Source organism: Lactuca saligna, chromosome 2, assembly GCF_052625555.1.
Source record: "Lactuca saligna cultivar CGN05327 chromosome 2, ASM5262555v1, whole genome shotgun sequence".
NCBI classification, from domain to species: Eukaryota; Viridiplantae; Streptophyta; class Magnoliopsida; order Asterales; family Asteraceae; genus Lactuca; species Lactuca saligna.
The window spans coordinates 130,364,646-130,376,872 of record NC_136418.1 but is presented as its reverse complement, the minus strand read 5'-3'; positions in this window follow the sequence as shown (position 1 = coordinate 130,376,872).

The following is a 12,227-nucleotide window of genomic DNA, read 5'->3' as shown; positions in this document are numbered from 1 at the left end:
CCCCTCTGTGCTGGGCTGAAGTGGGGGATACCCAATTAGCTAGGGGGAAAACTTCTGACAGTACTCTCACCGGCCTAGAAATCATTCGGGAAACGACAGAGAAGATCGTTCAAATCTGTGAACGATTGAAAGCCTCTAGAGACCGACAGAAGAGCTACGTTGATAAGCGAAGGAAACCTTTGGAATTCTAGGTGGGAGACCGAGTCCTTCTCAAAGTCTCACCTTGGAAGGGCTTGATACGTTTTGGTAAGCGTGGGAAGCTTAATCCAAGATACATAGGTCCCTTCGAGATTCTCGCAAGAATCGGACCTGTAGCATACAAAGTCAATCTACCTGATGAACTTCGTAACGTACATTCTACATTCCACGTATCTAACTTGAAAAAGTGTCTCTCCAACGAGACTCTTGTAATCCCACTCGACGAGATCGAGATCAAGGAGAGCCTTAATTTCGTGGAAGAACCAGTAGAAGTCATGGACCGAGAAGTCAAGCAGACAAAGCAAAGCCGTATCCCGATTGTGAAGGTTTGCTGGAACGCCAAACGAGGACTGGAATTCACTTGGGAGCGTGAGGATCAGATGAAACTAAAATACCCTCATCTCTTTGCTTAGTTATTTGCAACTACTTTATTTGTTTAGACTTTAATTTCGGGACGAAATTCCCTTAACATAGGGATGATGTGACAACCCGAAATTTTCTTTTGGTCAAACCCTAAAAGTCAACCACTTCGTATCATAAATTAATATCATTATTTCTTATTTTTAAGAAATATAAAGTTTTTTTGATTATTTTAATATTATTTTTAAACGAACTGGTGAAAGAAAGTGTCGTCTCGGGTTTTGATTTTTGAAAACCGCAAACACTTCATGTATTAGAAACACCCGTCCAAACTTTTATGTTTTGGGTTTAGAATTCACCCAAAAACCATGAACTCATACATATGTATGAGTTTACTCCCCAAAAGACTAGTCATTTGTGTTTACTCCCCAATAGTCAAAAGAGTAAACTCCAAAAACTCTCTCAAGTATCATCCAAGATTTAATTCCAAATCTTCAACCTTATAAGTGTTCTAACCATTTCAAGTTAGTAAAACACTTAATCTAGTGTTTGTGCATCTATTCATCCATTCATTTCCGGTTCTTGTTTAGATTTTCCAAAATACCAAGAACACACACTAAGTGTTCTTGGCCTTTTAGCTCAAATCAAGCCTTTTACGAGTAAGTGCTTCCATCCTTGAGTGATTCTAAGCTAGTATTACATTTAAGCACCAAGAAAATATGTCAAGAACACAAGGTAAAGGGTGTTCACGATCCAAGAAGATGCTTGGGCCGTAAACACCATAAAATGCACCAAAGTGTGCCTAAGTCCTTATCTAAGTCCTAGTTTGATGTATAAACCATCCTTGACATGTTTAAACCTTCCTTTGTTGTATTTAAGCCTTGAAAAACATCAAATGCCCACAAAATTAGGTGTTTACGGTTTGGGGATCTCCCAAAACTGTGAACACCCAAAAGTATGTCTAAATGGGTTATTTTCCTTCCTTAGGCTTATAAACTAGCTTATACACTTACCTAATTGTGTTAAGGACTTGAAAACATGGCTATACACTCCTCCATATGGGTTTACAGTTTTTAAACCCAAAGGAAAAATCCATGAGGCCGTAAACTCCTCCCTAGTCCATTCCAAAGGCCAAACCACTTAGTAGAAATGCTTCAATGGCTTGCTAAACCACAAAACAACACTTGGACTTTAAGACTATAGCTTATGACCGTAAACTCTCTAAGTCTTGACCACCAAAATCGTAAACTCCAAGGGAGTTTACCCTTGGACTCCAAACACACTAGTTTTGCCCTACCAACACTCGGATGCAATCCTTGTGATCTTTAACACTTGAAACAAAGTGTTTTCATGTTCTAGGGTGTCCTAACTTAATTTATTAGTTATAATTTGGCTAATTAGTTATATATATATGTTCATTATATGATAACTAGGCTCGTGCGTGTGTACAAGTCTTCATTTGTCACCTAGCACCGTACCTGACACTTCAATCCAATCCACTCACCACAAGTGAGTTCATACCCCTTTAATTAACCTTTGAAATACTTTTAAATGTTTTAAATGCTTTATGGGGGGATACAAGTTGAATACTTATAGTTATTACATCAATCACATGCGATTAATAACTACAAAACCAATGATTTTATTACTGTTCAAACTGTTTATCAAACTGTTTTAAAAACTCTTTTACTTATCAAATACTTTTACTTAAACTTTGTTACACTTATTATAAATTGCATGCCCGTATATGTATAGTTATATAAGTAATGTTTAAAAGACTTAGGAAGGTTATCCACCTTGTTTCCTTTTCCTCGATTTGGATGTGGTCTGATAGGATATCGGGTACTCGTCCGAAGGTCGTTTAAATATTGATTATATATCATGTGTACATATATAGACATAAAAGTGCTTCCATATTCATGCTTACTAGTTACATCATTAGTAGGCTACCATCGGGGTAACACAGGATCATACTGATGCTACTGCTAAATCAATGAGTCAGTTCATTCATGAGTCAATACTTATTACTATGAGAACATATACAACTATACTAGAGGAAGAACATATACAACTATACTAGAAAGAGAACATATACAACTATACTAGAAGGAGAACATATACAACTATACTAGAGGAAGAACATATACAATTATACTAGAAGGAGAACATATACAACTATACTAGAAAGAGAACATATACAAAGATACTAGAACGAGTATCAATACATTACATATACATACATACATTGACAGAATTGTGATCCACTGTATTGGAGCATGCCTTAAATGTCATGGCTCGAGTTGTAGCCAGAGTCTCTTGGAGGGAGAGCGTGAGTTTGCGTATAGATCTATACTGGATTGACTATCCTACACCTTGCTGCTAGCTACAGTCGGACCTGCAGGTCTGCGGGTGCCAAACGGCATTTCATTTTACGACCTACATTTGTCGTTGTTTATCCAATCGATAGTATGGTACAATTAATCACATGATACCTTAATATAAATCCGGTTTAAGGTAGTTAGTACAACAGTAGTTCCTATAATATAACACTACAGTACTACATTAATTTACCCTTTACATATTTAGTGATCTTTTCACTTAAACATTAATGTACAAACTATATTTTGAGAATGATAGTTACACTGGGAAAAATTACACACTTTTACAATAAACGAACATACAAAACAATTACGCCTTGGTAGAAGGTTGCTTTCAAGAGAAAATATAGGTTTTTCTAAGAGATTCAAACTTTTACAAACACTTACAAACATTCACGTACTAATATTTCAAATGTTTACAAACTCGTGTTTATAACTACGTTCAAACATTTTGATACAACCACCGACACTAAAATACTTATGAACTCACCAGCTTAATGTTGGTAAACTCTTTCAAAATAACTTGTATTCTCAGGTCATTAGTAGACAGGTACCGAGGCCAGCTTTTGAGAAGACGGAGCGCATTCAAGACTCATCTTATTATTTTGATTTATAGTTTTTGGTGTCTATAACTGTACGGAACACGCTTGTATTAAAATTATATATTTAATGCAATGGATGATGTTGTTTGCTTGTTTACTGTTATACTGTGTTGTGATACTATACATGACGTCCTCCATCCCAGAACGTTTCCGTCGTTCTTGGTTTTGGGGTGTGACAAATGTCACCCAAACTCTGGACCTATACTCCTTTCCTTGCTCCATTTCTTCCACAACCTTCAGGATGCACTCCAAGGACCTTAATCTTCTCACACAAGCTCAAGAATGGAGTTGGGTGGCTAGGGTTTCGTCTCTATACAATAGGGCTATGAATGAAACCCTAGAAATGAGCATGAGATGCTTAAATAGGGTGCCAAGTACTAAAATTAGGGTTTCCCAACCCAGACCAGACTCGCCAAGTCAGTCTCCCCGACTCGCCGAGTCAGTAACTTAATCCGTGACACGGGTCACGCTCCGATTCGTCGAGTTCCTCCTTGGACTTGACAATTTGACTCCTTTAACTCAGGGCTTTTTTTTTTCCTTTCTTGGTTTTTTTTGATTCTGGGTGTTACAACTCTCCCCCACTTAAACTAGACTTCGTCCTCGAAGTCCTCAACGGCCATCTGTCCTGCAATCCGCTCGCATCACCCTTGCCTGATGAATATAACTCCGGTTGACCAATTCCATGGACCTTCCGCCCGGTTACTCAGAATAAAACTAGTCCTTGTAGATAACAACGCTCAAGTGCACTCTAATCCTGCCAACCTGAGCCCACAACTCAATCAACTAACAATCCTTCCAGTACTCCCCGAGTACTTATGCTAGACATTCTAGGGGTTCACCCTATTTTCCTTGCGCGTTTTTTGACCTTCCCAAGGCAACGTTCCACCACGAATCACCTCCTCTACCACTGTGAGGGACATATCCTTCACGGTATCCATTACTCCAGCCACTCCCAGTGCTGGTCACTACTGCCGATACCTACCGAATACTTCATGCTACTACAACTTAGCGTTGAGCACCCAACCTAGTGTATGGATCAGATAATCCTTTGAGTAAAAGATTCATCCATGTAATGGTTAGACTCCAACGTGAGCTGCGCAACAGGGTCAAACTCTTCCCTCTGAGATTATCCAACCCTGCTGTGAGAGGCGTAGCACTCCTCGATCAACTAGCTATCTCGTACCATATTTATCTATCATCACTTCCCTGCCTTAAAGTTCTGCTGCCTCTCATCTGCCCTCCAAATGAACCGAGACCACCCTGGTCCCAACTGATTTTGCCGATAACTAGGTTACCGGATACTCACCGTTCACTACAACTAGCAAAATCTCTTAGTCGTTCCCAATGACTTCCGAAGAAAATTCGGCTATCTAAACTGCTCTATCTGTCCTGCCACTCTGGCGCTACAAGTCTTGGGATCCTCGATCTCCTATCTCGATTCTAAGGTCCCTACCAGGTCCCACCTGCAGTGCTATGATCTCACGGGCCTCGCCCATGGGTCTCACCTGACAATATCCTAGAGCGGTCCTCCCCTCTAGTCTCACCTGTCTAGCTACTGTCGCACGGACCTCACCCACGGGTCTCACCCAAACCACACTATTGAGCAATCCTACTCCCAGGTCTCACCTATACTGCTGCTAACATACATGCCTCACCCACAGGTCTCACCCAACTGCATACTAGAGTGGCCTTACCTATCAAGGGCTATGTAAGACAAATCTATACTAAACTTCAACGACTTAGCCTTTCTTGATCCCTACCGTGCTAACAAGGAGATACGGGCCTCCGCCAACTAAACTGCTAATGAATGCTACGGCCTACCCATAGTCTTACATCACTTCCCTCACTGACTCACTGATGGGGAATATTGCGGCTAACCTGCAGTCCTGCTACACCCTCCATGTTGTCTCTACCACTGACTACTATTTTGAGGGCATCCTGACTCACCCGAGTGCTACTAACGATCCTTCAACCAACCCTCAGTCATCACATGCTACAACCACCTTGTAGTCTTACATCTTTGCTATACTTGCATCCATTCGGAAAATCCTCAACTTGGTTTCCCAAACCAGTCATCTACTAAATCCAAATACATGAATTATACGTTGGGAAGTTTCCCAAATTCCAAAATCCTGTACTCCTGAATCCACTCAACCCCTTAGGTTTCTTTCGCTTCCTTCTCGGAGGTCACTAATCCTTCTAAGTTTAGCATGCTACTGCCTCTGAATACTTAAAGGGTTCTCCCCCACTTTGATCCTGCTAATACCTTTACAGCTCAGTTCTTGAAAAGGATTCTCAATCCTTCCTACCATCTACTGACTGATCTGCTGAACACCCCAAGCTTACCGCAACTAGGGATCTAACCGATCTATCCCCAAACGAAACCTTCCTAAAACTAGCGAGGCACTCCCAAGTATCGCGCATACATGCTACAACTACTACCTCTGAAGTAACCTGCTCTACAGGGGACGTCCTCAACTATCATTCTAAATCCAAGGTATGCAGATGACATATAACTCAATCACAAGCAGGCTACAAAATTCCGAAATGTCATTGTCCTTACTGATGTAGAACCATAACAATAAAATCATAAATGAAAGTTGACAAGAAAGTAAAAGATACGCACCTCCAACATCCGGTGTTGCTCGAGTCTCCATGGTAGTGATCTAAAAAGCCCTGCCTCCTACCGCAGGCGCCTCTGCTCGGTGCTGACGGTCGTCGGTGATCCTTAAAGTTGCAGTGGCGGGTGCTATCACCCATCTTGTCGAAAGCAAACTCTGGCACTGGTCCTTATTGTGGCCCCACTGACTGCAATGAAAACATATAAGGTCTGACTCCTGAGTGGTGGTAGCAGTACAATCTCTGCTAAAATGACTAGTTCGACCGCATTTGAAGCAACCAGAATCACCACCGCTACCATTTCTACATGCACCCTTGTGCATCCTGCCACACTTACCGCATTGACTGCGGCCCTGAAAATCCCTCGATCTCGAATCTGACCCCTTGGGCCTTTTGCCTGAACCTATGACTGTCTGAATCTCATCCGACTTCTTCTTTATCTCTGTCTCCAAATCAATCTCCCTTTCTCTGGCTCGAGCAATCATATCCTCCAGCGTCTTGCAGCTGGATCTGCTTACAAACTACCTGATGTCACTCCTCATCATCTCGTGATATCGGGCCTTCTTCATCTCCTCGTCCGCCACATACTGCGGAACCAGAAGAGCTCTCTCCCTGAACTTGGTGATGATCTTCGCCACTGTCTCAGTCGTCTGCTCAAGGTCCTGAAACTCCTGTGCCAACTGTTGCACCTCAATAATTGGTGCAAACTTAGCACTGAACCTGACCGAGAAATCACTCCATGTGATTGCGTCCAACGCGACATCGTCACCAATGACATGTCCAACCTCCTCCGACCAATCTCGCGCTCTATCCTTCAAAAGACAGGAGACGAGTCTGACCTTGTCCCCTTCAGGACACCGGCTCGTACAAAAAGCGTTGGCAACATCGGCCAACCATTTGCTACTAGTAATGGGGTCCCTAGCCCCATGATAATCTAGAGCTCCACAGGCTCTGAACTCCCGGAATGTCAAAGTACATGTTCCCATCAAAGCCATCATCTCAGTGCGAAAGGCTCCCAACCTCTCATCCAAAATCTTCAGTATACCCACCTTGACCGAACCAAAAATCACATGAGTCTGGTCTAGGATACTGCACGTAACCTCAGCTGATATCAACTCCCTCATCTGCTCCTCGAGCTGCTCGGCTCTTGAACCCAATCTTGATCCCTCTCTGGTGCCTGTTCCGCCCACTGGTCTCTCACGCAATTTCACCATGCTGAAAACATAATACAATAACTGTCAAAACACCCATCACTGCGAAGGGATCACTCATACATACACTACAAGTTTTCCGGTCTCATCTCGGCCCTTCTTGAACCGAGTACGTATCCTCTGCTTTCAGTAGTACGGGACCATACTACCTTCCACATCTATCCGTACTTTCCTCAAGAACTGCCTCGACTCCACCAGTCACTTTTATTGTTACTGATCTCTATTACTCTCATCTTAGGCTTTCCCTAGGGAAATCTCGGACTCCACTTAAACCAGTCCTCGGCTGCTGAAGGCCTCCTTGTAATGCCAATTAGCAATCACCTGAACACAATCACATGTGACGAGGCTCAGATAATCCTTCGAGTAAAAGACTCGCCCCTAAAACGGTTAGACTCAGACGAGAGTTGCGCAATAGGGCCAAATCCAGCACTCTGAGATTATTCAACCCTAATCACATGTGATGTGACGTATTCACCTAATGGCTAACCCCCTTCACTCAAAGTCCCACAAAGCAAAAAGCAAGCAACATTCAGACACAAGGGAAATCTAACCATCACATAATCAATCAATAACATTCACATAACAATAATATGCACTAGCATACGACATAAGCTCATAAACTCAAGCATAAGCTAAACAGGCTATCCTACTACTGTCTAACCAGTACTAGCATGCAATTCTCATAAATCTGGAACAAATATAGCAGGCACATAAGGCATCCTCCTAGATCCTTATTCCTATTCTAGCATGTTGTTCTACTAAAACTGAAACTGATAATCATAACATAAACTTGTATGGGTATTTTGGAATACTTACTTGAGCTCGGCTGATTGCACGCACCACACCCCTTTTCTGATTTCAAAGTTCTTTTCTTTCAAAATTCTTTTTGCTTTTTCTAAAACTCTTTTCTCTACTCAAAGCTCCTTTTATAAAAATGATTTTTTCCTCTTAAAAGTTTCTATACTAATTCCTTAGTTTGAGTTCAGACACACCCTAAAGTATGTCTGAATCCCTCAAATCAAGGCTCTGATACCAACTTGTAACGACCCAAAAATCACAACTACAAATTTCCTTTAAAACATTACTAAAACCATATTTATAAAACCAAATCATAAGTCATAACATAAATTCAGTGTATCAATTCAAAACATGTTCTTTTTATCAGAGTAAATATCCCAGGCTAACTAACTATGGTGTGTGTGTCATGCGATCACCTCGAGCTCTTTCCTCCGCTACTGGAAGTACCTGAAACCAAAACTGAAAACTGTAAGCACGAAGCTTAGTGAGTTCCCCAACCTACCACATACCCTGCATAAAACACATACTGCACATACTAGGCCACGCCCGCTAATCCGGGCCTCGCCCACTACTTTGGGCCTCGCCCGCTAGAACAACCCCGCCGCTCCAGGACCTGCCTAGCTTCGAGCCCCGCTCGGATACATATCTATTTCTCTTAGCCCCCACTTGTCTCTGGGCCCTGCCCGCTAACATATACTAACACATAAACATACCACAACATATAACTAATCATATACTACTGAACCCTTTTCTAAGGCCTCGCCTATCTTGGGCCTCGCCCTTGTCCTACTACTGATGAGTCATGGAACCCCGCCCACACTCCTTCTGATAGTGAGATACAGGACTAACCCACACTCACTCCTTTCCTAACTTGGGCCTCGCCCATACTTTGCTGCTAATGAGATATGGAACATCATCTATACTCTGTTAGTGGTGAGGTACGGTACCTCACCCAAACTCACCTTCCTACCAGGCACATACATGTATCACATAGACAACGAGTATACTCTATCATGCAAACCATTCCTTGGGAACCCGCCCGACATTGGACCTTGGTCCTGAATAACTTACTAGTAAATAGTGCCTAGGGCTAACCCCCAGGTCTTCCTACTCATAACTATATGGGCCGGCATTATGGCCGTAGACCCATTTACACAAAGGGAAACTCACCTACACTGCTGAACTTTGTTGATAACCCTCTGGTTGCTGTCCGACAACTCTCTGAACCGCTGCTCCACTAGCTCCCAGAGCTACTGATATCAATATAACACTTAGTCTCAAACTAAACTCTGGAAGTCAAGCTAAGTCAACTCTGGTCAAAGTCAAAGTCCTGGTCAAGGTCTACCTTCCAGGTTGACCCTACTCGCCGAGTCAGCAAACTGACTCGCCGAGTTCAGACGCTCAGACACCTTTCCATTCGTGACTCGAATCGCTGAGTTATCCCATGAATCTTCGAGTATTCCAATCTCAGAGTTCTATCCTATCCAACTCACTGAGTCACCACTCAACTCACTGACCTGAGTCGGGACCAAAAAGGGATTAAGGTTTCGACCCGACTCGTCGAGTCCAAGAACAGACTCGCCGAGTCCATCTTTTCATCTTCATTATGATGATTACAGTCCATTCCAATGCTTCCCACTTGCAGATCTGGGCTCCTACGGCTAGCATTACACGTAAAGTTGCTAACTTTACGTGCATGCAAAGGGTTATGAAGCTAAAACACTAAATATAAGCTACAATGGATGGTCTAAGCCATGAAAGGAAGCCATAGCTGAGAAAAGCTTCTTCCTCAGAGCTTCTAGATCTCAGAAATGCTTAGATCTGAAATCCTCCTTGCTCACAAAGGCACAATACACGAACTAGCCTTGGAAATGGCCCGAAAGTAACAAGACACAAGCTAAGGGGGAAATCTACTTGATTATTAGCCAAGGTATGAGCTTCATACCTTCAAATGATCTTGAATGTCACCCAAACTCTGGACCTATACTCCTTTCCTTGCTCCCTTTCTTCCACAACCTTCAAGATGCACTCCAAGGACCTTAATCTTCTCACACAAGCTCAAGAATGGAGTTGGGTGGCTAGGGTTTCATCTCTGGACAATAGGGGTCGTAAATGAAACCCTAGAAATAAGCATGAGATGCTTAAATAGGGTGCCAAGTCCCAAAATTAGGGTTTCCCAACCGAGACCAGACTCGCCGAGTCAGTCTCCCCGACTTGCTGAGTCGGTCACTTAATCCATGACACGGCTCACGCTCCGACTCATCGAGTTCCTCCTTGGACTCGACGAGTTGACTCCTTTGACTCAGGGCTTTTCTTTCCTTTCTTGGTTTTTCCTGATTCTGGGTGTTAGATATGGTAGCTACAGAAAATTCCGTAGCGATTCCGTAGCTAATCCGTAGCTATAGTTTAGCCACGGGCTATTGTGCTACATACATTTTTCCGTAGTTATCTGCTTATAGCTACGGAATAGCTATGGATTGTGCTATAGCTATTGTATTAGTTTTCTAGCAGTGTTTAGATGTATGCACTACAAACATAATTCTGACCAATTTTTAGCCGCGTGTGTGACATGTGTTAGGGTTAAGGCACAACATCAGAAATCGTATGGGAGTTTAGAACCTTTACCTGTACCCATTGGTAAATAGGAAGACATCACCATGGATTTTGTGACTAAACTGCCCAGAACGAAGAGCGGTCACGACATGATTTGGGTGGTCATTGATCAGTTTACTAAAAGTGCACATTTCATAGCAGCCAATGAGAAATGGTCTATGGATAAATTTGAAAATGCTTATGTGAAGGAGATAGTAAGACTTCATGGTGTTCTCTTAACGATTGTATCAGATCGTGATAGTCGTTTAACGTCAATGTTTTGGAGAAGTCTACAAGAGGAATTGGGTACCAAATTGTGTCTAAGTATAACCTTCCATCCGCAAACCGATGGTCAGCGTGAACGAACGATTCAAACATTGGAAGATATGCTAAGAGCATGTACCATGGAATTCCAAGGTAACTGGGATGAACATTTACCTTTGGTAGAATTTTCCTACATTAACATTTTCCATTTGAGCATCAAGATGACACCTTATCACGCTTTGTATGGACAAAAATGTCGAATGTCGTCATGTTGGCTTGAAGTTGGAGAAAAGCAGTTTATGGGACCCGAGATTGTCCATCAGACTACTGAAAAGATGAAAGTGATTAGGGAAAGGATATTCGCAGCTTAGGATCGTCAAAAGAGTTATGCTGACAAGAAAAGACAACCGATTACATTCGAAGTTGGAGATTCGGTTTTACTTAAAGTCTCTCCGTGGAAGGGACTTATAAGATTTGGTAAAAGAAGAAAGTTAAGTCCAAGGTTTATTGGACCGTTTAAAGTTCTTCAAAGAATTGGGAACCAAGCTTACAAGCTAGAACTACCAGAAAAACAAGATGGTATTCATAACACTTTCCATGTGTGTTATTTGAAAAAGTTCACAGGAGAAGCTCCCGTCATAATTCAAATTTCTGAACTAAGGTTGGATGAAAGCAAGGTTAATTGAAGAACCAGAGGCAATCATTGACCGTAAGACTAAGAAGTTGCAACGCAAGATGGTCCATTTAGTGCTTGTGCGATGGAAACATACAAATGTGCCAAATCTCACCTGGGAAACGGAGGGTGACATGATGAGTCGTTATCCGCATTTGTTTGTTGATGTATGATTTTGGGGACATAATCATCCTAAGGGGGAGAGAATCGTAACGCCTGTGTTTCTGGGCTAAAGCATTAAAGATGATGTAATAGTCTAGATCAACATTTGTAACTTGTTTTGAAATAATAAGAATGAATTATTTGAGTATTATGTGTTTTATACTTAATTATTATGATTTAATAAATTAAGGATAAAAATAAGCATCGAAAATAAATATTAGATAAAGTCGATATCTATGAAGAAATTTGTGGTGGTTGAAACAAGGATCTCGGAGATATAAAGAATACCGAAATCCGAGCTATAACGAATAAGTTATGACCTGTCGAAGTTTCTCAATAGAACCAACACAACGTTGTGTGATGTAAAAAG